General features: G+C 34.3%; 1 pseudogene; it reads left to right on the top strand.

The window, feature by feature from the left end:
- Positions 1-20,345: 20,345 nt before the first annotated feature.
- On the top strand, positions 20,346-21,211 carry LOC144234623 (flotillin-1-like; annotated as a pseudogene).
- Positions 21,212-26,752: the final 5,541 nt, after the last annotated feature.

Below are 26,752 nucleotides of genomic sequence, written 5' to 3'. Positions count from 1 at the left end.
TTGAAGTATTAATGTGCTGAGTGAGACTTACAAAACAAAATTAAATATAAAAAACTTAAAAAGGTTATGTTGATCTGCTATTTTAAAATTCTATTATAGGGGCGCCTGGGCGGCTCAGTGATTAAGCGTCTGACTTCGGCCCAGGTCATGATCATGAGGTTTGTGAGCCCGAGCCCTATGTCGGGCTCTGNAATAAATAAATAAATAAATAAAATTCTATTATATTCCACCAAATTTTAATCTTCATAATGTTTTAAGTATAATTTTTTCTGCCACTCAGAAGGTTAGGGGAAATAGTTTAATGTTGACATGATTTCACCTTTTTTATAGCTATTTGCAAATTAGTATATTATATATGACATAAAAATATTTACTTTTTAAGATTAAAATCAATTGAATGTTCAAGATGGTATATTTGTAATGAGAGCTAAAAGATATGCCCATATTCGCACTTTCTTTTGAAATTCACAAATTACCTTGTGTAAATCAAGCACATAAGTTTTATTTTTAAAATCATTATCAAATAATATTGCAGCCTATTTGAGGACTTCAGATGTTTCTCATTGTGATAGTTATATAAATGATAATGTATTTTTAAGTAAAAAGAATGTATAAATTTTTGCTTTGATTATTTCCATGTGACATAACTAAAATTTAGAAATAATAATGATTTGAATTTTACATCTATAATCACTTGTTCATTACTTAAATTCAAAGGAATAGAGAGCCAATAAAATACCCGAATTACCTGTATTATTTTGTGCAGTGGTTTTAAATAGAATGTTAATAAAATCTATAGAGTTCTACTGTCAAATAAGATAGCCATTAGCCACTTGAGGCTAAATTTAAATGTCAATTAGTAAAATCAAATTAAATTAAAAATTCAGTTCTTGAGTTGCCCTGGCTATATTACATAGCCACAAGTAGCTGACGGTTATCATATTTGGTAGCATATAGAACGTTTTCATCATTATAGAATTTATCCTATGCAGTGCTGTCATAAAGGCTCTGCAAAACTGTCTCAAAAATGATCCTTAAAGTATCTGTTGGAGTCTTCCACTAATTACTTCAAGATCTGCCAGACACTACTACCACATTGCCTTGTTGTTGCTTTTTTTTTTTTTTTCTTTCAGCTTTGTCTTTATTCGCTCTAGGCTCATGGATTTTTTTTCTTTCTTCTTTTTTTTAAATATTTTTATTTATTTCTAGGAGAGAGAGAGAGAGAGAGAGAGACAGCGTGAGCAGGGGAGGGTCAGAGAGGGAGGGAGATACAGACTCTGAAATAGGCTTCAGGCTCTGAGCTGGCAGTCAGCACAGAGCCGGACTCGGGGCTCGAACCCACGAACCTCTAGATCATGACCTAAGCGAAAGTCGGACGCTTAACCGACTAAGCCACCCAGGCGCCCCTAGGCTCATGGTTTTCATTTACTTATTTTAAAAATAGTTTTGCCATGAGAAAAAAATGTGGTGCTCAGTGATCTTGGAAATTGACAAAATTAAACATTTGTAAGAGCAAAAGTCTGTCCTTTTGCTCAAATATTTTATTACAATATATTTTAAATACATAGAAGCATTGAAAGAACAGCACAGTGGAAGCTCTTATGAATCCTGCCAATGTTTGAACTCTCCTTTCTGAGTAATTGAGAAAACTATAAACAGGAAATCATTAAAGATGTTAAATATTTGGATAATACTATAGATCAAATCCAATAATTGTTATCTAGTTAACACATCCAACAATTCAAGAATACGCATGATTCAATTGCAATTATTTCAAATGCACAAAGAACATTTACCAAATTAAAACACAAACTCTGGACCATAAAACACTAATGGTAAGTTTCAGAAGGTTAAAAATATACTTAATACATTCTTTTATTACAGTTACATTAAATTATCAATGAAGAAAAATCCTATATGTAGAAATTACCAAATACTAGAAATTAAACATAATGCTTCTAAATAACCCATAAATTAAAAAAAGACTTAATATATATCTTTTTAAAAATGTTTTATTTATTTCTGAGAGAGAGAGAGAGCTTGAGCAGGGGAGGGTCAGCAAGAGAGTCATACAGAATATGAAGCAGGCTCCAGGCTCTGAGATGGCTGTCAGCACAGAGCCCGAGGCGGGGCTCGAACCCACGAGCTGTGAGATCATGACCTGAGCCGAAGTCGGATGCTTAACCAACTGAGCCACCAAGGTGCCCCCCCCAAAAAAAAGACTTAAAAGAAAGGGTTATAAAATATTTCAAATTGAATATTAATAAAACCACAGCATATCAACATGTGTTGGATGAAGATAATGCAGTGCTTAGATGGAAATTTATAGATTAAAATGACTATCTTAGAAATAGGAACAGTATAACATCATTTGTCTAAGCCTCAAAATTAATACATTAGGAAGAAAAAGAGCATATTAATGCCACAAGTTAAAAGTAGAGAATGATAAGAGAAAATAAAAACAATCATATACCAAAAGGACAACTATTTCATAAAGTTAACTTAGCCAAAGCTTTATTCTTCATAAATATTAATAAAATTGATAAACTAATCTCAAGTAATACTAAATCAGGAAACACAGGAAAAGGAGAAATTAGTACTTATCCTAACAACATGAACTTTATGCAAAAAAATGACAGATTAAATGGCAACAATTCCAAAATAATTTGCCTTACCAAACCCAAAAAGGGAAGAAATGAAAATCTAAACAGCATTCTTTCTTTAAAAAATATTAGTTTGTATTACAAAATTCTCCACAAATAAATATTGAGATACAAGATTTCACTGGAAACAAAAGGCAAACTTTTGGGGCTGCTGGTTGGCTTTGTCGATTAAGTGCCCAACTTCGGCTCAGGTCACAATCAAGAGGTTTGTGGGTTTGAGCCCCACGTCAGGTTCTGTGCTGACAGCTCGGAGCCTGGAGCCTGCTTCAGATTCTGTGTCTCCCTCTCTCTCTGCCCCTCCCCCACTCAAGCTCTGTGTCTCTCTGTCTCTCAAAAATGAATAAACGTTTTAAAAAAATAACAAATAAAACCACTATAAGATGCACACATACTTTCAGAAAATAGAAGAGGAAGGTGTTTTTAACAACTTATTACAGGAAAGCAGAATTAGCCAAATATAAAACTATGATACTGACATTACACACACACACACACACACACACACACATCCTTCATGAACATAGACCCAAAAAGTCATAATAAATGTTGATTCAATAAAATCCAGCAGTATATAAAAAGGATGATATGCCCATATCAACTTCAGTTTATCTGAATAGCCTCATAACAAGTAAACAAATGTAATAAGCACATCATCATCTTGCCGCCAGGAAAGCCAGGGCTGGATCTTTCAAGAACATGCCTCTATCTCTATTCTTCAGTCCACAAATGTTAGGTGCACCCCTGTTAGCAGCACTGCAAGCTTTACGGTCACTCCAACTTTGTGAGACGACATCACAGCTTCGAGCCAGAAGGAGGAAACTGAGGGTGACTATTCTTGATCTCATAATTCCATTGTGTCTTCAGAGCTAATCACTTCCCTGCTGGTTCAGTTTGGCATTGTTCTTACATTACTCCAGGAAGCTAAGCAGGAACCTACTCCACAGCTCTTTCAAAAGTTTTGTAGCCTTTAAATTATCTATATCAATTTCCTTCTTGGTTTCAACTACATAGAGGGATTTCTGTTTTCTCAATCAAACTCTGTCTTACAGAACTATGTTGGTACTGATATGTGAAAGCCAGATGCTTTGCATTTGCTTAAAAGCAATATAGGGACACGTGGGGGATTCAGTTGGTTAAGCATCTGACTTCGGCTCAGGTCATGATCTCGCTCTTCGTGACTTTCAGCCCTGCAAATAATTTAATACAAACCTTGAAGGTTTTTATTGGGATTATCAATTATTTTAATATTTCGTAATTACATTCTGCATATCTGCCATGTTATAATGTATATATTCCATAAGAACATAAAACATTTTGTGGGAATTTCTAGGAATGTGAGAATATTTTTGTAAAACATTAATATTTTTCACTTCAGTATATCTAGATTTAACATTTACTAGAAATTCAACATTACTGCCATCATATTCTTTTTTTAAGTTTATTTATTTATTTTGAAAGAGAGAGCACAAATGGAGAAGAGAGAGAGAGAGAGAGAGAAAGAAAGAGAAAGAGAGAGAAGGAGAATCCCAAGTGGGCTTTAGTCTGAGCGCTGAGCCATAGGCAGGGCTCCATCTCATGACCTTGAAACAACCAGTTGAGCCAATATCAAGAGTACAAAGCTTACGCTTCTGAGCCACTCAGGCACCCCTGCCATTATATTCTTTCGGTCATATGTGCGTTCATAGATTTAAAAATCTTTAAGTTTGTTTAAGTTTCCCTCATCCGTAATCAAACTCAGGAATTTGTTTAAACTCTGAAGTGAAAATGAAAATTAAACACCTTGTGGAATGGGAGCATGGCATAATGAGAAAGGAAGTTCAGTGAATACAAGAATTTAAATAAACATAATTTCTATGTTTCTCATTTGAGCTTGAATGCTTCTGTTTTTGTGCCACTTGCATGCCCTACTCATATGACATGAATGTCATTGTCTTTTTGTTTTGTTTTTTACCTTCTTCCTGCTACCACTTAATTTTTCTGCCTCCTGACCATTTGTTTCTGGTCTGCTACTTCGTTTTTATTCATGTTACTTTGTATCCATACCTTCAACCCAAAACCTTAAGTATAAAGCCTAAAAGGAAATGTTCTGCTTTAAAACCATTGGAACTTAAATAATGATATGTGGGTTTCTGATTAGACTTGGTCAGTCGTGGTCTACGTTTACGATCCTAACATGTTTATTCAGGGTCATTCATTATTTTGTCAAAATTATTCTGAGTTTGAGTGATAAGTTTTAGGGTCTCTCTATTTAGAATATTTTACATGGTCTAGAATGTTTCCACCTCTCCAAACTCTACTTCAACATGCATTCGCTCATATACATTATTCAATGTATCCATACTGGCCTATTTCCATTTTCCCCAAAACACCAAGATCATTTATGTCAATATCTTTTCAAACATTCTGCATCCTGTGATTGCATTACACATACTTCAAACTTTGTCTTACTAATTAAATCTTGGAGTATATGTGAGTTATATGAGGACATAGAGAATCCTTCTTGAATGGTCAATCCTAATTTGATTATTCTGTGTTTCTTTTTTATAACTATCTGTGTATTTTTCTCAACTAATAATTGCATGTTTATTTTTATTAATTTATTTCCTCCAGTACTTTGTAAACTTGTGATTGGCAAAAGAAGTCTTAACTTTTTAACATACCACTGTTTACATAATACCAAGAAGAGTGCCTGGAATACACAGGTATTCAGTATTTAAATAAAATGAAAGTTTATCCCACTGCGAAAATGATCATCCAGATAATCTACTCCTCCAGTATAAATAAAAAAAAACTTTAAGAATCAATATTGCCCTTTATAGTAACTAAGTAAAATACAAATTAAAAAATGCTTAGGAGTCAATCATTTAATGAACTTATAAAAAAATCTAGTTATATAAGCCAATTATCAAAAAAATGACTTCATAGGAATAGAATAAGTGATGATAGTTCTCTAAGAAATTGTACTCTTGGGCTGTATATATTCTTAAGGTTTTGTGTGAGGAGATAACTGGAGGGAAGACAATGATACACTCTTGTATTTACGGTAACATCCAAAATTTTATATTTGTAATTATTATTGCATTAATTTTGATATAGTGAGTGTTATTACTCTTTATTTGACATCATGCTGCAGGATATGTGTCTATGAAACTGTGAGGCTTTAAAAAATAGGCTGAATCATCCAAAATAGTTTTACATTTTTTGATTAGTGAGGTTAACAATTTTCTGCTGACATTGTGAGTTCAATGGTGTACATGTGAAATCTGAGAGAGGGTTTATAGATGAAATTAACAAGAGAGAAATTGGTCACAACAAGTATAAGTGGCTCTATTGATTCTTAATCATTTTTTTAATTTGTATTTTACTTAGTTAATATATAGGGCAATACTGATTCCTAAAGTTGTTTTCAGTTCCCCAGGTGATTCCACTCCAGTGCTCATCCCCTTGTATTACTGTCCTGGCTTTGGACTTTGGCCACCCTGTGGTCATTTCTCTAAGGACTTGTTTTCTGCTGGATTATATGTTTGACAATTGAATTCTAACAATGCCATAGCTGCCGAGGGTTAACTCTGTTCAGAATTTGTGAGAAATTCCATATGAATTTTCAAGGAAACACTTGAATGTGATACTGTGACATAAAGTTGTAATTCAGACTTTCATTATTTTTCAATTATCTAACAAGTAGTGAGGTGACAACTCAGGAGCTTGCATAGACTGGGGCACTGGTTGTAGGTACTTGCTTATTGTATCAACGTGCATCTAAAGCTTAGCTTCCAGTTTAAACTGCTTAAAAACACACACAAGTATATACAATCTATGCACATACAAACATGTAATGTACTGTAGTGCAAACATCCCCAAATTTAAGGCAGGATATCTGGAGTTAAATGTCAGTTTCACCACCCTCTAAATGTGTGTCCTTGGATATGTCCCAGAATAAACCTTCTGGATCAAAAAAGAAAGTAAAGTGTCACAACTACTAAGCATGATTATTTTGGGTATCAAATAAGAGAATACTAATGAAAGCAATTGGTAGATTATAGCATATTAATGCATCATTATATATACATATATATCCCATTAATAATTTATGAACAAATACATTAATGCGGTTGCTTACATAGATCATTTATCACCTAATGTGCATCATTATAAATTTGAAATAAAATTCTTTGAGTTTTTGGACAAGATAAGCATCACAATAAATACTACCATGTGATAGCTTTTATATAACTCACAAAATTCATATTTTCCTTTTAAACATATAATTATTTTAAATTTGTAATGTACCTTCAAATGTTTCCTATGTAAAGAAATGATTTCTATAAAAGTGCATACCGTTCTACATGTTCAAATGGTGGTTACTGGGGGCTGAGGACAGAGGTGATGGGAAACAAGTGCTTACCGGGTACAAGTTTCTTTTGGGGGGTGATAAAAATGTTTTGTAACTAGGAAGAGATGGTAATTACACGCCATTTTGAATGTATTAAATGCCACTGAATTGTTCATGTTAAAATGGTTAATTTATGAATTTGGAGCTTTATGTCAATTTTTAAAACTGTGAAAAGAGGGGTGCCTGGGTGGCGCAGTCAGTTAAGCATCCGATTTCAGCTCAGGTCTCATGATCTAATCGTTCATAGGTTCGAGACCCCCGTGGGGTTCTGTGCTGACAACTCAGAGCCTGGAGCCTGTTTCAGATTCTGCACCTCCCTTTCTCTGACCCTCCCCGGCTCCCTCTGTCTCTCTTTTTCTCTGTCACTCAGAAAGAAAAGTTAAAACTGTGAAAAGAAATTAAAAATATAATTGACAAATATATCTTAAATGTAAGGGAATGCCTCCTTCCACAATCACTGGGTAACAAACCACATGGTCATCTTTCCTAAATTATAAACCAGTAGTTTGCCTATGTCTTGGTTGGGACAATAAATTATATGGTTATCTTATTTAGAGTCAATAAGATAGTTGGATGCTGTGCTATTTATTGTAATACTCCTACTTTTTCATTCTGAGAAAAGTTCAGTATTTTCAGAAGACTTGGAAGACTCCTAAATGATATAAATATTTACATGAAGCTGATATCATCAAAATTAAAATTCTACAGATCTAAATATTGTCTCCAGTGTCATGTGCAAGTGCAATCTTCTAATTTCCCACCTTTTTAAAATCTGATTTTTACATTAAATATTAAAAACAATTTGAATAATAAATGTAACTAATAATCTATTATTTGGGTATGGCAGCAGTATGCTTTCCTTATTAATTCATGTAGAGTTTAACTGTGGCAGTGTTGATAATTATTTATTTGGTTGGGTAATGACAATAATTGCAAATACTTAGTTGGATGTCAGTAGCTTAGTTTTACATGAGAGCTTCTTTCTGCCCCTCGATATGCCCCACAGGCCATTAGTGCATAATTGCTATTTCATGAAACATTCTGTTTTAAAATTCAATTGTCTCCTTTGTTATAATTTCAGTGTTTTAAAGGTCTGTGACACACCATTAAAGATATGTTGCATAATGGTTGTTTATATCATTCAGCAAAATGTTTTACTTTTTAATTAGCCTACTATTAATAAAGTAGGGGACTTTTACAACTTCAATGACCTGATTCTTCGACAAATTATTAGCTTCAGAAAATAAAAGAAGAGGGATTATTAGAAAATGATTTAAGATATATATCATATAATTATAATATGCAGACTTTTACTTGTATTTTAATATAGTCAGACATGTATTTTTAAATATAATAGGAGTTGTGATTGTGAACTGCATATGATGATATGAACAAATTATTTTAGTATTGGTATAAACAATAGTAGCACAGTGTGAATGTTAAAGTTCTTGCTTTTTAGAGACCTAGCCTTAGCCAATTGAAGATTATCATGCTGATATTTCTTTAAAATACCCCAATAAAATAGTTAAGCTAATCAATTAAAGTACTTAAATGAAATAGGTAAATGAATGAATGATATGCTCTCTAACTCAACACTTAAGAGTAAATGTGTGGATGAAGAGATTTTTAAAAAGTCAAAATACTGATAATTGCTAAAGTGGTGGATGTGTAGCTAGGATTTACTATATATTTCTCTCTAGTAAGACTCTCATTAGAATTGAAAGAAAAAAGTCAAATATTCCTATTGTTCTTCCCTATTTTTTGTCATTCTGTCAAACCCATATTACTATCCAAGCAACCAAAGACTACTAAACTACAAGAATAATTCCTTTATTTTCTAATACTCTTATTTGATGGCCTTTTCTCAAAACTAGTTGAAATTTGGCGGACCCTTCTTGCTATCACTATACTTTCCTTCTCCAAATTAGAACTCTCCTTTGGAATCATTCTTGTATTACACCATTCTGAATAAGAGCTAATACTTAAAAGTCACCTTAACGATTTTTCTCACTTACTCTATTGTTGTTTGACAGAATAAAATCTGTGATACAAAAAGTTAAAAAATATATTTTAAATTTAATCAAATGGATTTAATGGTGATTTTAAGTGATTAATGTATTTCATTATATTAAGATGTATAAAACTGTTAAGCATATTAGCAACCCTGAAAAAATTTACTTGTTTATGAGTCACTAATATTTAAACTTCATGTTACATTCTATTCATCAATATTCTCTCCACACTAGACACATATATTTGTAAAATATGACGTAGTAGGAAAACTTGTTTCAGCATTTAATGAGCTCAGGGTAAAACCATGTTTGGGGAATTGAGGGTTTGATTAATCTTAAAAATGTCTTTATATCTATTTTAATTTTTATAAATATTAAAAAGGAATAAAAATTGTAATTCATACACATACCATACAGGTCACCCATTATAATGTACATTCCAAAGAATTCAGTTAATTTACACAGTATGCAGTCAGCACTGCAATCTAGTTTAAGAATATTTCCAACATAACAAAACATTCCCCCTTATCAGTATAACTAAATAATTGACTAAAGTATTAGCTCTTACTTTTCTTTTTGAAATTATATGTCAAAAGATAATATCCTGGATGATTTCGATACTTTGAAACTTGTTGAGACTTGTTTGTGGTCAGTTTGGTCAGATGCCACACTGTGAATAATTTTAACATTGTACAATATGTTGAAACTTGCTTTATGACCCAGAAAATATAATCACTTTTGGTAAATGGTCTATGTTCAGTTGAAATAAATATTCTTGAAAATTCTGATGTCCATCATGTCACAGCTCTTTTACGGTAATATATTTATATTTTTTTCTGGGTAGGCTGAAGATGATTTTTTGATGTCTGGTTGTCTTACTGTGATATATTTTGATATTTTTGTAATTATTTGTTTTGTGACTGAAAGATGGTCTTTACTCCATGGATGGATGATCATGCCACCTATTCTTTCCTATTAGCTTCAGTGATATTAGATTCAGCTTCACTATATAGTTCATACAAACAATAGCTTCACCTGACATCACATTTCCTGAGCTTTAAGAAAAGATATAGGAGAGAAAAAAGCAAAGTAATAGCATAACAATGATCTCCTGACTCCCCTGCACAGCATCTGATGTCCTAGTCATTGCATACTGGCTGTCAGTGCTCACAAGACTAGAGGTTGTATGCGTGTAGACAATTTCAGCTCCAGAAAGCCATGCACCATGGAATTTTTTGGCTAATCACATAACCCAGTCAGGATAATGTGACTCACTCCATTCCCCAGGAAAGCTGCAACTTATTATTCTCAGTTACTCAACACTAAACGAACAATCTCAACAAGGAATTACAGGTGCTTGGTCTGCAACATAGTCTTTGTTCAAATTCTCCTTTGTCTTCGATAAAATAGATACAGGTCAGCCCTGAGCAGTTCCACGAGTAAAAAGTCATACAAAGTATTCAAACATGGGCAAAAATTTCATGCATCCTGGGGCTATAATAACAATCTTCGACCTTCTTCTAATCTCTTTCTTCCATTTTATTCACATCCTAATCCTTGACATCCTTGCTACAGCTTAGACAGAAATTAAAACAAAAACAAAAACAAAAGCAACGCAAAACTAAAAACTCTTAAGGGGAAAAATTACAAAATTAGAACATTCTCGTGAAACACATTAAATGTGACTATAGCTTTAATAAGCTTTCTAATAATCCTTTACAACTGGACTTTTTGTCATATAACTTTACCTACTGTTTCTTGCAAATTTCTACAAATATTGACAGAAGCATTTAACTGTATTGGTCACTTTACCAAAGCTAAGTTTATGTCTTCCTTTTTCTGTTATTAGTTTCCATGGATATTATATCAGTTTGAATTTTCAGTCAGCTATTCAAAGTGTGTATTTTTCTTAGAGATCATTTTCTATAGACTTTCATTTTTATTTAACTATACATTTCTCCAAAAATACTTTTTTACCCTATAGAGTTATTGAAGAATTAATGTAATGATTAACACACCAAAAGTAGTTAATAATAATATTATTGTTTTATTTCTTCTTGGAAAACAAACAAACAAACAAAAATGCTCTTTCCCATATGCTCCATATCTCCTAACTGAGAGTCCTGAAAGCCCACTATTCTGTAAACTCTAAGTTCCACCATATCTGGGGGCATAACTACAACCAACCTACAAAAAAACAAGTTTTTTTCTGACACACTTTTCCAAATATCCTTGAAGAAGGCTACTCATCTACCTTGAATGAAGTCAGTACAATCTGACTGCTTTAATCATTGTACTGTAGGAAATTTAAGTTCCTTTTAAATTTGGGGCACAGTGGTAAAGAGGGTGCCACAATAAATAGCATAATTGGTAGTGGTGATTTTGCATTATATAGGCAGACAATGGGATTCCACCAATTGACCTCACTATGATGAGCTTCCAGCATTCCCAGCCATATCCCTTAAATATTTCAGAGCACATTGGAATTAACACATTAAAAATATTTTCTTTGATTGAAGTAAACACCCACTCCAGGGTTTTCAGTGAAATTCATGAAATGTTAGTTTTGAAATGAGTGCATTTAGCTTTGTCAGCTTTTTAGGTTGACTACCAAACATATCCAGTTTTCTAGAAATGAATGACATTAGGGTGTCCATCTAGCACTTATTTTGTCATCATCATGGTACCCAACCCTCCAGATAATAAATTTCCCTTTGGGTCCACACAGTCAGTCTAGTTTCCAAGTTCCCCAAGGCCCTGTGAATTGGGGCCAGTGTTGATTAAGCTACTACAAGTGCTATGTCTATTGAATACTGTGGCATTGAAGCAATTTAAGTATAATGTATTTGCCTATTAGAATTGTGTCCCCCAGGAAATGTGTTGTCCTTCATACCTAGGAAATTGCCTGAACAGAATGTCATTCTGATTCACAGCAACACATGCATCAGATGTCGTATGCCAGTCAGAGTAAATCTAGTCAAGCTCAGAGGGAAGATTTATCTCCAGGCTGAATAGGAACCAATATTATAAAAATAATAAAAAAAATATAACCCAAATGAAAATTTCCACACTGCTGTATGCAAGTGAAATATCACAGGACACAGATTGATGTCTTTCCTTCAAATCATCAAAGTATACTTGTCAGGTAAATTTCATAGCTTGGATTTATTCAATTCTTTGCAGAGGATAACAAATCAGGGATGTCTTTGGGAATTGGCCATGGATTGGCACCACAACTGAGACAAACAAGTGTGAATATTCTTTTATTCTGATAGAAGTTCTTTGAAGAGAGTGATGGTGTTCTTTCTCAGCATCATTATCTATTTATGGGCTTCATTACTTCCTGTGACAATTTCCCTCCTTTTCTGTTTATTTCCTATTATTATGTAGACTTGACATTCTGAATGGGAGTCTCTGAGCCATTCGTATTGGCTACCTACAAGTTAAGTTTCAGGAATAGACTTACTAGAGTTTTCCTTTTTGGTTTAGTCCCTAAAAAGATTAGTGTTTGAAAAATAAAATAATCATGGGATTGTCTTTACCACTTGCAAATTGGGTGCACATATCATTAGGTCTAGTTTGGGCTCTAAAGGAAAGTCACTCTTCAACCTAATGCTGTATTATTCTGAGGAATTAAACTAATGTCCTGAGCAGAAGTCTCCCTCTGCCAGGATAGTAAGTGTAGTCCAAGGCCTGGTGTAATGGTATCTGGAAAGATAATGGCAAATTTTTGTGATGAGAAGAGATAGAGAATTTTATGTTCCTCTTATTTCCCCCAAATATGCTCCCATTCCCACTAACACATATGAAAACTTTTTAAAATAATCTCCCATTTACTGCTTTTCATATGTACATGAAGCACATCCTCAGCCAGTCCAGGCAGACAGTCCTTCATTCTCTTATCATTCCCTTTTATAGTTACTATGGCAGTGAAGCAAATTTCTTCAAAGCTTCCCTCAAAACTGTGAGCAAACTACCTCAGCAAAAAGAAAATAATACTCTATTATGTTCTTGAATAATACTGGTTAAATATTCAAAAAGACTACATTGGGGACTTATCACTGTTCCGTTATATCTGGGGTCTGAGAAGGAAGACTCCAAGCATAAAGGCTGAAATCAAGACTTGCTAATTCACATGTCTGAAGGAAGATGCTGACAGTGATAAGAACCTTATCTGAGCAAATCCATACAGACTTTCTTTGTTGACTTCCTCACAAGATGGTGGTTGAGTTCCAAGAGCAGCTACTCAGAGTGAGGAAGGTAGAACCTATATCCTTTTTGTGACTTATCCTCAAAAGCCAGATAGTATGCCTTTTGCTGTACTCTAAGGGTCTAATTAGTCCACAAGGCCAATCTCAGATTCAGTGGGAGGGAATAAAGACCCTACCTCTCAATGAAAGAAATGTCAGTAATAACAGAAGAACTTGTGAGGTGGAGGAAAGAGAGAGAGAAGACTAAAGAATTTGAAAATCAGTGAAAGCCTCAAATGGGTAATTGGAATCCAAGAATAGGAGAAGAGAGGATATAGAAAGTCAATATTTTAAATGGTAATGGACACACATTTCCAAAATCCCATGAGTCTGGAAAGAAAAGGTGGATGTCTAGCTTGGTAGTCTTTCCTCTAACATCCGGGATACCTGAAAATTTGATTTTTGATTAAAGTCACTTTACAGCATTAACTCAAGGAACTATTAGAGATTTGATTACACTAGATCAATGATAACAGAGAATACAGCCTTGGGCTATGTACTGAATTAAGCATCTGTATCTCATTGTCAACATTGTTTATCAAATAATGAATAACTGAATATGATGAGATACAGCTGCACTAGAAAATGGATATTATTATGTATCCCTTGAGGATTTTGTACCTAGCTAGTCACATAGCCTTAAGGGAATAATGTGACCAGCTAAAGGTAATCACTGAAGGGAAACCATGGCTTCTTTGAGCTGATCTCTTCTCAAACAATTATGTTCATCTCTTACCATTACACACATCTAGACTGGAGAATATCTGGGTCTCTGGAAATAGAGACTAATAGTAATAGACTCTAGCTATGCTGTTTTGGTTCTCTTACTTTCAGAAAAAGAGAATATCCTTTCTTGGCTTTTAGGTAAATAAATGAGATGGAAAGAAGCCAGTTTTTTCCCATGAATCTGTTAATCCCAATCCATGTCCACTGCTGCTTAAAAGGCAGAATGGACATTGCAAAGTAGATTACAAATGGTTGAGGGAGAATAACAAAAGGTAGAAAATGACTATGAAATATAATTTTGTCATTGCTGCCAATCCCTCAGTGTAGTATATTCACTGATATAGGAAGGCAAAGTAAACAAAATCAAACAAAAAAGTAATTAAGACATATTTGAAGCTGTGACAAGAATAATGCCCCCACACAACATGCCTTAACCCCCTAAATCTGTGTATATGTTACTTTGTATGGGAAAAGCATCCATAGATATGATTAAGTTAAGGGCCCTGAGATTTTCCTAAATTACCTGGGTGGGCACAGTATGATCACAAGAGTGCTTACAAGAGGAAAACAGGAGGCTCAGGGTCAGAGAAATAAATATGGTAGAAGCAGAGGCTGGTTGGAGTGAAGTGGCCAGGAGCCAAGGAATAGAGGCAGCCTCCAGAAACCGTAAAAGGGAAGGACATGGATTCTCCTCAGGAGCCTCCTGAAGGAATAGAGCTCTGCTGACATCTTGATTTTAGCCCCATAAAACCCATTTTTGCATTCTGACTTCCAAGAATGTAAGATAATAAAGTTAGACTGTTTTGAGCTACTAAATGTGTGGCAACTTGCGACAACAGTAACAACAGATATAGGTACAACCAATGGAATATACAATGATGAGTGAAAAGGCAAGTCCAGTGACATTCCCCTGATCTAATCAATTGTAGAAGCTATGATATGTGTTGCCATCACCCCACACATGAACCTTTATTCAACCCTCCTTTTAAGAGTGCAAGAGACCGTACTGGAACCTAGGCAAAACTGACACTAGGCAAATAGGGTCTTTAATGGTATTAACAATATTTGGATCATTCAAAAGAAGCAGAATGGTTGACATGAAAATGATGATAATGATGGAAATAAGAAAGAGTTAAACGAAGTCCAACGTAAGATTAAATCAATAAGGGGGTGATATAAAAAGAGATGAGACACATTGTTATCAACAGGATGGACAAAAACCAACCCCTGGCCAGGCAACACAGCAGGGAAAAGAGCCTGTCATCTTTTTGGATACACTTAAATCCAATAATGGTAAAGAAGATTAAAACAAAACAAAACAAAAACCAAGATATTAGAGCACAGTACTGAATAAATTCAATCTTTTATGTGCTAGTTGTAGAAGATGAATGATTTGAGGATCAATATCATTTCATCAAATCTCCAGCTATGGTTCCAAGGCTGAATGCTATAGTTAAAGTTAAATAGTCTGGGGTAGAAAACACAAACTTGGGGAAGAATAGATACTGATGCATAATATACTGGAAAAATATGCTAACATTGAAATCTGGGATGGTAAATTCAAACTATGGGCAGCATTGTTATGGTGAAACTGTAGATTAACCTGTATCATTGACTGGTAGCATCACTTGAACCAGGATGCACATTTGAAATGAATGAGACCAAGACCGTAACTGGGAGCAACTATCATTGATGGCTTATAGTTGGATGTTGGGTAAGTCTGGACTTTGTTTTATTGTTACGCTACATAGAAACTTTAGGAATTTTTTAAAGCAGAAATTTTGCATTCATGAAAAGGTGGCAGAAGTAAGCATACGACACCCAAAATATCTCCACTTGCAAGAGTCCCCACTGGCCTCTGAGAAAACTAAATGGTTCCTAAAAAGTAAATGCTCACTCTTATGGCTTGAATTACGTAGTTTCTCTAATAGCATCTGCTGCCAGGTATGATGACAGGCTAAAGTATAAAATTGACTGTTAGGCTGTCATAGAGTTGGCTAAGGTTTCCTTTTATGTTCTATCTCAATTTTGAAGAAAGCCAAGCACATATTTTTCTTTTTTTTTTCTTTTCTTTCCTTCCTTCTTTTTTTTGAGTTTATTCACTATTCCTTCCTTAGAGTGTCTGAATTTTGCAGGATATTCTTACAACCTGATAAGAAGTATAGATTTGATTTATTACATTATTACACTATAGCATTGTCTTTTGCAGAAAAGATAGCCAAGAAATTTTGGAAATGGAATGGCATATATGACTGATTATTATGGCATATATAAAATATATAATGGGATCTACGACTAATAGTAAATTAAACCATATAAAATATAGGACCCAAATGATCCTGTTAAATTATTGGAATAGCTTAATTATGGCCCACAAAAGACATTCCACAACCAATATGATATACAGACCTATTGTTGCAGCTTTCTAACAATAAAGTGTTACAACCCTACCTGAAACTTGTTAGATTTCGGTGGACACATATACATCACATATCTTGTTAACATCTATACAAAAAGATACCAGAAATGAATCTGAATTTGTCTGGAGGTCAGAACAAAAAGAGTTGTCTGAAAGACTTACAATGCCAGCAGTGCTATTAGGGAGCTATAATGCTAATGCAGGAACATATTATCAGTGATGATTTTGGGTGGCCATTATCTTATCCGTGGGCTGTTTGTAGCTCTCCTTCTTGGAACCAATAGAACCCAAGAAGAATTTCATTATCTTATTTGCTGAATGGGCTAAATCTCATAAGTTTTACAGAACAGCAAGCTAGTTTACTGATGGAATCTTCCAAATCTCATTTCCACACTTTAGTTGGAAATCCATTATCGTTTTGCCTGCAGAAGTTAAAAAGTAAGACTTCAAAATAGGCAGAATTGAGGAAAGCATATACGGTTGTGCAGGAAAACCTAGAATCTTGTCCCTGTGATATTTGGCTATTTAAAATCATATGACATGACTGAAGATCTTTTTTTATGGCCAAACCAATGGACCCTTCTTAATTGGATAAATTAAAACAGTTCCCCAAGAGGAATACAATCATAAACATATCTGTGGAGAATATGAGGGAGAACTATATTTGGGCTATGTAGCTTCTCCAATTCCAGAAAGAAAAAGAAAGAAAGCAATTTCTGTTTCAGATGGACTTTAGAATTCAAAAGCGGATTGTCTTCTGTTCCTTGGAGGCTGCTGTTTGGATACATGAAATGATAAGGCATAGAAATGCTTGGACTATATAATATTGACAGAACAATATATTTCCTAGTCACAAACTAAAACTGCTAATGCGGTAAAATGCTGTTTAAGAGTAACAAAGAAATAATCTAAAAATGACTTTGGAAAAAAGTCTGGGAGGAAAAGTTTCAGGAAATAATTGGCAGTAGCCCCAACTGGCTTCATCTGGGTCCTAGCTCAGAAGACACAGCTCTGCTTCAGGTGCTGCATATCCTCTGACCAAAATAACACCCAAGAAAGAAGTAAACATTTGGAACAAAGGATTTTTTTTGGCCTCAATGTGTTTCATTGGGTTACATGTCTCTATATCAATATAAATATTTCATTGGAGGCAATATAGAAAAAAATGCACAAAAAGCAAAATTTTATACAGAATTAGCCTGACTTGTTAGAGCTCAATAGCATATTTATGTATAAAATAAATATACAACATATCCAACTGTAGAGGCTATAGATACATATCTTAAATTTTAAAACAATATAGGAAAGTGGACATGGAGATCTTATTTTCCTATCCATGCATTCTTGTTTCAAAAATGCGCATTGTATTGAGTTTACAAACTCCTATATATTGATAGTACATACTTAAATTTTTGAGCAGCCAGGCTACCTTGCCCAGTATTAAATAGTTATTAATGATACTATTCATGATACATGATGGGGGTATATAACTGTGGTGAGTTTTTAAGTGTGTGTGTTTTTCTCCTCTTTTTTATTGATAAATAATTAACACACTATTCTATATTAATTTCAGGTATACAACATAATGAGTCAACATTCTATATATTATTCAGTGTTCACTAAAATAAACACACCATGGGTGTGGTGTGTGTGTGTGTGTGTGTGTGTGTGTGTGTGTTGCCTTTAGTTTTTCTTTTCTGATGAAATCTGTCAAACAAAGTGTTTTTTTCAGAACACTGAGTCGTTGCTGTTTAGAGAAATGGAAAAAAATCCCACAATTTTATCTCATTTTGCTGTGAAATAACTATCCCCTAATAGTAACATGCATTATATACATTATTTCAATTAAGAAACATTATTCACAGTCATATTGAATAACCCTGAGTTGCTTCTTAGTTCCATCATTTGGTTCCTAATAAAAAACAATGTCACATCTTAAGTTTTTTCCTTATACTATACTATTCATCGTCTCTAAAGCATTTTATCTTTAGTCTCTTATTGTGCAAATCATAAGCACAGTATTGAAAAACTAATTTATTTTTTCTAAGATAGTATTGCATTTGTATTACTCTTATTATTATTAATGTTATTGTTAGTTATTTCTGACCACCAAGAAAGGAAGCTTAATCAAACAGTGAGTAATTAAAATGCCTTCCCAGCTTGACCCAGTCCAATCAACCCCAGGACCAAATGTCTAGGTTTATTTTTTTTCTTTTTTTTTGAAATAAACCATATGGAGTTAGACTTGAGCCACAATACTGTACTGTGGTATTATGGCCCCTGATTAAATTCACAGCATCTTCCTTTCAACAGGAGAAGTTTAGTCATATGTTCTGACTGAAAGTGAGGCATGCAGAAGTCCCAATGTGGGCTATTATCTGATCCATTGTGATGGCAGGTCCTTTGTTAAAAGTTGATTTGTAGGCTAATTTGGAAATTGTGAGAATGGGTTATTTCTGTATGTTATCCAAACGTGGCCTTGGGCTATTGGAAATTATGGTAGCATAATTATTATCACAGGGACATAAATTTTGTTTGCCTGAATTCTCTTTCTGGCTATCTTTGTGGATATTCAAATTAATGTCATCTCTACTATTAAATAGCACATGTAGATGTTTTATGTGCCAGTAAAAAGGCAAAATAATGATTTTTAAATGATCAAGTTATTTGATCAATAGGTATTCAGATTGTATGGATCAGAGAAATCAAAATATTATAATCCACTTTGATTTTCCTGATTTAAATAAATGCCTTTAATGACTTTGATAATTTAACCACTAAAGATGTCTACCTGTTCCATTAGTAAATGTGTGCACAGGAAACTCAATTACATATTACTGTTTAGTATCCCATTCAAGAATTTTTATACCTACTCAGGTTTTTGTTCATTTGTTTTGTTTTGGTAACACAGAGGGAGATGATGTATGTATTATATACATATGTGTATATATACAGAGAGAGAGAGAAATGATGTATGTATAGTTAGTAGGTGGATAGAAATTTTGAATAAAAGTATCTGTTTAATGTCTTCTCATTTAATTTATTCTTCCTAACAAAAGTATTTCTAGACCCCAAAGATCATAACTGGTTATGAAAAAGAGAACAATGCTTTATATTAATTACCTCTCAAGTACTATTTCTAAGATACATAGCATAGTTTATGCATATGAAATCAATAAACTTAAAAGAATAATCTTCCTCTCTCATTGACTACTTTCATCTACTATTTGACTTCTGTTTTTTTGAGTGGGAAAATTACCCTCAGATTTTTATGAAGTTGTGCTAATCATATACAAAAATTCATCATAATTATCATCAACTAATGATCTGTCCTGGCCCCTTCAAATCCACTAATGTTACACATTGGGGAAATGACAACTTTCTCTACACAAGATGAGTGTGGGGGGGGGTTGGATTTTTTCATTCTGACATGTCATTATTTAATATAAAGGTGTAGAGAGATAATGAGAAACAGATCGTTATTATTGTGGAAGGTAATTGTGTTATTGTGGAAGGTTTTATTTTTCTCATACACTAACCTGAAAAAAAACCCTAATATGGCCATTTATCTAACACATGGAATGTCCAAAATATAACATCATTTAACACCCAACTGAGGTATAAAGAGTATTCACTTCACTATAGTAAGTAGTAATATACTGAACTGTCACAAGAAAATCTCCTTGACTGAATTAAAAAGAAAGAATTAAACAAAAAAGAGATTAGTTAACTTGAGTTGCTTCTAGTTGTAAGTAACAGAAAAACTGAAAAAGTAATGTGAAAAGGGGGATTTATTGCCTGAAACAAGACAATGAGAAGAGACATTTACTTTTATTACAATAACAACAACCACTTTGTGTGAATTCTTTAAGAACTTCTAGCATGGTTAGTTATAACCCGAAGGATATTCACTGTGATCAACACAATTTGTACTTCCTTGGGAGCTCCAAAAGCTCAAGCCCCAAAAATGCTGGGACTGGGGAACCAGAGGCCAGAGAGATTTTGAGATCTGAGAGGCCAAAGCCAAGCAGTAAAAGGCTCAATACCTGAGTGGCATTGAGGTAGCCAAGGCATAGAGGGACTATGAATTGAAGAAGAAGGCCACATTTGACACCAAAGCCAATACCAGCCTAGCACAGGCTGACCTGGTCAATCAGCTTCTGGTGGCCAAGTAGCAGGTACAGGTGTGAGTTGTGGAGCAGGCCCAGCAGGTGGCAGTGCAGGAGCAGGAAATAACCCCAGAAAAGAGCTGGAGGAAGCCACCAGAAAGAAGCATAACGCTACAAGCTGAAGGCCTAGCCAAGCAGAGAAGTTCCTGCTAATTATGCATCCAGAGACAGAAGAGGAGTGTGTAGATGTGTGAGGAGTCCAAAGCCTTTGCTATAGAAACAGGAGACTCAGGTGGAGGCTGAACAGATAGCTAAGAAGGCAAAAACATTCCAGCTGTACCAGGAGGCTGCTCAGCTGGACATGCTGCTAGAGGAGCTGCCACCAGTGGCACAGGGCATCAGTGGTCCCTTGACCTTAGCCAATATGATCACACTGGTGTCCAGTGAAAACGGGGGCTGTAGGAGTGGCTAAAATGCCCTGGAAAGCACCAGACATCCTAAGCTGCCTCCTTGAGAGTGTGCAGAGACTCACAAACATCACTCCATATCTCCCAGATGAACTAACAACCTGAGCCCTCAGTCTTCTCTGATGCTTATCTCCATGGCTCAAGTGGTTTGAATGGTCCCCGTATTGAATAGACTTCAAGTGGCCTTCTGGAGCATGCTCTTTGACAGTGGTTCCACTTGTCACGTCTCCTTGCCAAATAGCCTGTGCCTTGCTTTGGAAGGGAAGAATTGCTCTCCTTCCCATTCTTACATGGCAAAGATGGCCAGTACCCGTGGGGTTCCATGTTAGGCTTCTGATTATCTTATTCAACTCCCAGCTTACTTAACTTCCTAATTAAATTAGACTGTCTGAACCTGTTGTCTAGAATCCTTTCAAGACCAACACTGATAAATAATAGCCTAGAGGTTCTCAACTTCACTTGTCAAATAAATTGTTGTTGATAAATTTTAAAAAATCTGGTTAATTATTTGTAACTAATGTAATCTCCATTCAGTAACATACAATAAGGAGGAAAAACATTTTATGTTGTTCACTGTGATAAAAATGTACTGTTTTGGGGGAGAACCCTCCTCCCCACCTGACCTCCATCTAATTTTGCAAGTCTTGGTTTGAGTTAGGGCTTATTTTTCCACTAAAGAATTTAATGAACACAAAAATCCCTTATTCTCGTACTGGTGTTAAGGTCATAGACAAACGAAGCTCCTAACTAAGAGTTTAAGAATTTGAGTCTCAAGGAAATAACTCAAAAACAAAAGGCCAGTTTAGAATTCAGCTACAAAGCCATTTCCAGAAGCTGCAGAAACAGTGACCAGCATGGCGGCAATGTTGCCCAGTAGCACCAATTACAATCAACGAGAAAATGAGATTGTTTTCGGTAGCGCTAATGGTGGGGTGTCCGTGCGTTTGTGTTCCTTATCTAAATGTGGTCACCAGCTAAAACACAGGACACAGAGTAAATTTGAACTTCAGGTAAACAAGAAATGCTATTTTCAAGAAGTATATCCCAAATGTTGCATGGAGCACACACTTCTTTTTTGTTGTTGTTGCCACTGTTATTTAACAGAATTTCCAATATAACTGGACACCCTGTATTTAAGCTTTTGCGAAATTTGTGATCTATCCAGTAGCCTTATACTAAATGCATTTTTGTCTTGTGATAGCAGATTCTTTGCCACCAAAAGCTTTGATTTTATAAGACTCAGTACCATGAAGGGGGAGCTTCAGAAAATAGGTACTAGCTTGTTCATTTTAATTAGAGATAGTGAGATTAGAGAGGTTCCTGGCATATGCTGGGTTTAGAGCATGGCAATGCTTGCTAAACATGGGCAGAAACACTTATTAAAGTGTAAAATCATTTAATATTTGGGATCTGAGCAAGAAATCTTTAATGTTGAAGTATGTTGGTTACTTTGAATCTTGAGTATAAGGAAGTCTGTGCATGTGACCAGCATGGTACAAAGAGAACTTACCTGAATGAAAGAGAAAAGGGAACAATATGGCATTTCCAAGAAAGGCCCCATTTCCCTGCAGTTAGACCTTAAAGTTGACTTCTAAGCAAATAACCTAGAACCTTGGCAGATTTAGAAAGTTGATTTCCCTCAAACAAGGTAATGTTCATCGGACAGACAGATTAAGACTAGGGGCTGAAAAAAATTATACGGCATACAAGAGAGCCCTGTATATGAGAAGAATCAAATATCTGCTATTTTCCTCTAAGTGGTTCTACCTGATGAAAGGTAGGTTCACTTGTGAAGACGCAGCTTCGATGGAACCTGAAAGCTAAGTGTAGATGAGTCACAGGGTGGTGTTTTGATCTCTCTTAAGCAGATCTAGAAAGAAGGTAAAAAATACTCAAGCTGCCAAAGTAAGGGATGGAATCAGATGGTTCAGAATTAAATTCTACCTTACCAATCTTCTAGTTGTGTGATACATCATGTTCACTGATATTATTATGAAGTCACTTTCCTTATATGCTGAGATGTCAATAATAAAAATGTTAATAACAATTTTATATAACCCATAGTAGTCTAGGACAATTAAATACATTTTCACATAAAAAAATTGATTTATGTAAATAAAAAAATGTTGGTTATTGCTAGTCACTTCAAAACACCCATGTCAAAAGATAATATCCTACATAATTGAATTTTTTTGAGAGCTTCTTCACAGACTAGTCTATTGTCAATTTTTGGAAGGTAACACATGATGGTGGTGAGAATGTGGAGAAATAGAAACTTTCATTCATTGCTGATAGGAACATAGAATAACACAGCCACTTTGGGAGACAATTTGTAGTTTCTTATAAAACTAAGCATACTCTTACTATTTGATCCAGCAGTTGTGTTCCTTTGTATTTATCTAAGAGCTGAAAAATTATATCCACATAAAAACATGCACACAGATATTTATAGCAGCTTTATTCATTATTGCCAAAACTTGGAACCAACCAAGATGCCCCTCAGTAAGTAAATGGATAAATAAACTGTGATACATCCAGACAATAGAATATCATTCAGCTCTAAAAAGAAGTGAGCTGTCAAGCTATGAAAAAACACAGAAACAACTTAAAGTGCATATTAATAAGTATAAGGACCCAATCTGAAAATCTGTATGATTTGGGAAAGGCAAAACCATTCTGGGAAAGGTAAGAAACTGTAGAGACAGTATAAAGATCAGGGGAGTTGGGGGGAGGGTAGGTGGTGAGATGAATAAGTGAAACACACAGGATTTTTAGGGCAGGAAAATATTCTGTATGATACTGTAATGATGGATACATGTCATTATACTTTTCTGTAATCAATAGGCTGCATAAAACCAAAAGTGACCTGTAATGTAAACTATAATTCTGATGTATCAAAGAAGGTTCATCTGTCTTAACAAATGTACCACTATGGGTACTGCCCACCACTAAGGGGGCGGCTAGGCATGTGTAGAGGTAAGAGATATATACAAAGGTGTGTGCCTTCCTCTCAATTTTGCTGTGAACATAAAACTGCTCTAAGAAAATAAAGTCTTTAACAAAATACAAACTCAACAAAGACATTACAAGAAATTAAATTTACAGGCCAATAATCCCATATAATCACAAACAAATTGAAATGCAAAGTAGGTTTACATTTGAAAATCAATCAATATAATTCATTAATTAATAAATAGAGGTTTCATAGGATTATCTCAGTAGATACAGATCAACCATCCTTGAAAAAAAGGAGCAGCATAGTAAAAATAGAAGGAAACTCTCTTCATACAATGTTATACCAAAAAATATGATAGAGGTAACAGTGAATTACTGATAGCTTCATCCTGGCAGTAAAAATGACAAGCATACTCACTATCACCATTATTATACAAATTGTGATGGAAGTTCAAGAGAGTACAAAATTTGATGCTTCAAGATCAAAAGAAAGAAAGAAAAAGTATAACTGTTATCTTTCCCTAATGAATACATAGAATTTAAAATAATTTACACCAAAACAGTATAATTAATCAATGAAGTAGCAAATATACGAGGTGTATATTAAAATAATTCATTGTATTTCTATGTATGACAAATTTATAGAAAATGAAATTATAAAACACCATTTCAGTAACGTGAATAAATTTAATAGAACACATTTACTTAAAATACAAAGTTTATCTTCACAGAAATCTATGAAACGTTACTGAGAGAACCTTAAGATCTAAATAAAAAAGGGATATTCCATGTTATTGGAAAATTCAATAATACAAATATGTCAAACCACTTCAAAAGTGATTTAAGATTCTGTATTATCCTACTAAGATGTCTGCAAGTTTCATTCCTCTTTCTTTTTTGTTGTTGCTGTTGTTTTTGAAAAATGAATTTATAAATTTGGAAACTATTATATATATAAAAAAAGGCCAAAAGTACTCAAGGTAAACTTAAGAAAGGAACTTGAAGGACTATCATATTACAAGAGTTATTTAATATTTAAAATGATTAAAAGAATAGAGTGTGTTTGGAATGAAACACAATCAAAAAAGCAGAATCAGATGCATTCATGTTAAGAGCTCTTTCAGGGGCACCTAGATGGCTCTGTTGGTTAAGCATCTGACTCCTGGTTTTTGCTCAGGTCATGATCTCACAGTTGAGAGATTCGGCCCCACGTTGGGCTCTGTGCTAGCATAGAGTTGCTTGGGATTCTCTCTCTCCCTCTTTTTCTGCCCCTCCTCTGCTTAGACTCTCTCTCTCTCTCTCTTTCTCTCTCTCAAAATAAATTTAAACTTTTAAAAATTTAAATCAACTTCTTCAAACCAGTGAAGAAAAAAATAAAACAGACATCACAATGTGATATCGGGTAAGAGACTACAAGAGACAGTAGGACATATCAAAATGGTCAAAGAACATATGAAAATATTTTCACACTGCTTAATAAATGAGAAAATAAAATTCAGATTACAATAATATATTACTTCTTGCCCCCTACTCCAGATGATATGTATGAGAGAGAGAGAGAGAGAGAGAGAGGGAGAGACCATCTTTATAAAATGAAGAGAATGTGGACTCTTTTTTTGTAAGTTTTTTTTAAGTAATATCTATAATACCCAATGTGGGGCCTTGAATTTACAACCCCAAGATCGAGAGTCCATGCTCCACTGAATGAACCCACCAGATGCCCCTGAGAATATGGACTTTTAAGCGTCGCTGGTGGGAGTGTATATCACAAAGACTTTTGAAGACCATTTGAATTAACTAAATTAAACATAGGCATAAACATTGTTCCAAAAATTAAAATTTCATGCACATATTCTTCAAAAATGCTTTCACATGTTCAGTGTAAGAAATGTACAGTATTTTTCATAACAACATTTTTAATAATAGTCCCTTTTAAGCAATGAAAATATCAACAATAGAATGCATAAAATATTGTTATATATGTATATGATAGAGCACTAGACATCATGTATCATGTGACAACAACCTATAACCAAATTCTGGTTACACACAAAAATGTAGGTAAACCTGGCAAAAATGCTGTACTAAATAAATAGGCACAGAAAAATATATGCATTGTGATTCCATTTACTGAATATTAAAGGGAGGAAAACAGAGAAAATTGTACAATAGGTTTTAATCTATGACTATACCAATAGGCAAGATGATTATTTTAATAAATGCCCACTTTTCAGTATGTTATATTTATATAAATATGTTAATGCAGATATATGCAACATATATGTATAAATACAGTTGTGTGTGTGTATGTGTGTATCAAACCCATCTTTCTAAATCTCATATATCCAATATGGTACTAATTTCTTTCTTGTTACTGGTGCTAGAATATAAATAATTATATTTGGTTCTGAGTGATCACAATGAAGAAAAATCACCAAGTCTTGTCCTCTTGGATATAGCAAAATTGTATTTCCCTCACTCCTCATCTTTTATGCTTCAGGTTCTCAAAGAACGTTTTTTAACCTAATTTTGTAAAAAGAGCCTCCTAGCTGATCTTAATACTTCTTTTTTGGGATAGCAATTGAGTAACAGTGTAACTCATAGCAAAATCACAGGATCAGCATGAGAATTGGGTCTTGGTTGTTATAGGAGTAAGGATAAACTAGTTATGCTGAAGTTATAATCTTTTCCTCCACCAAGCTTAGTGATGCATCCCATGTTTTATTTCCCCATGCTACACAACCACCTCAATACCTGA

Source organism: Crocuta crocuta, unplaced genomic scaffold (assembly GCF_008692635.1).
Source record: "Crocuta crocuta isolate KB4526 unplaced genomic scaffold, BGI_CrCroc_1.0 scaffold115, whole genome shotgun sequence".
NCBI lineage: Eukaryota > Metazoa > Chordata > Mammalia > Carnivora > Hyaenidae > Crocuta > Crocuta crocuta.
This window is presented reverse-complemented; position numbering and strand designations above follow the sequence as displayed.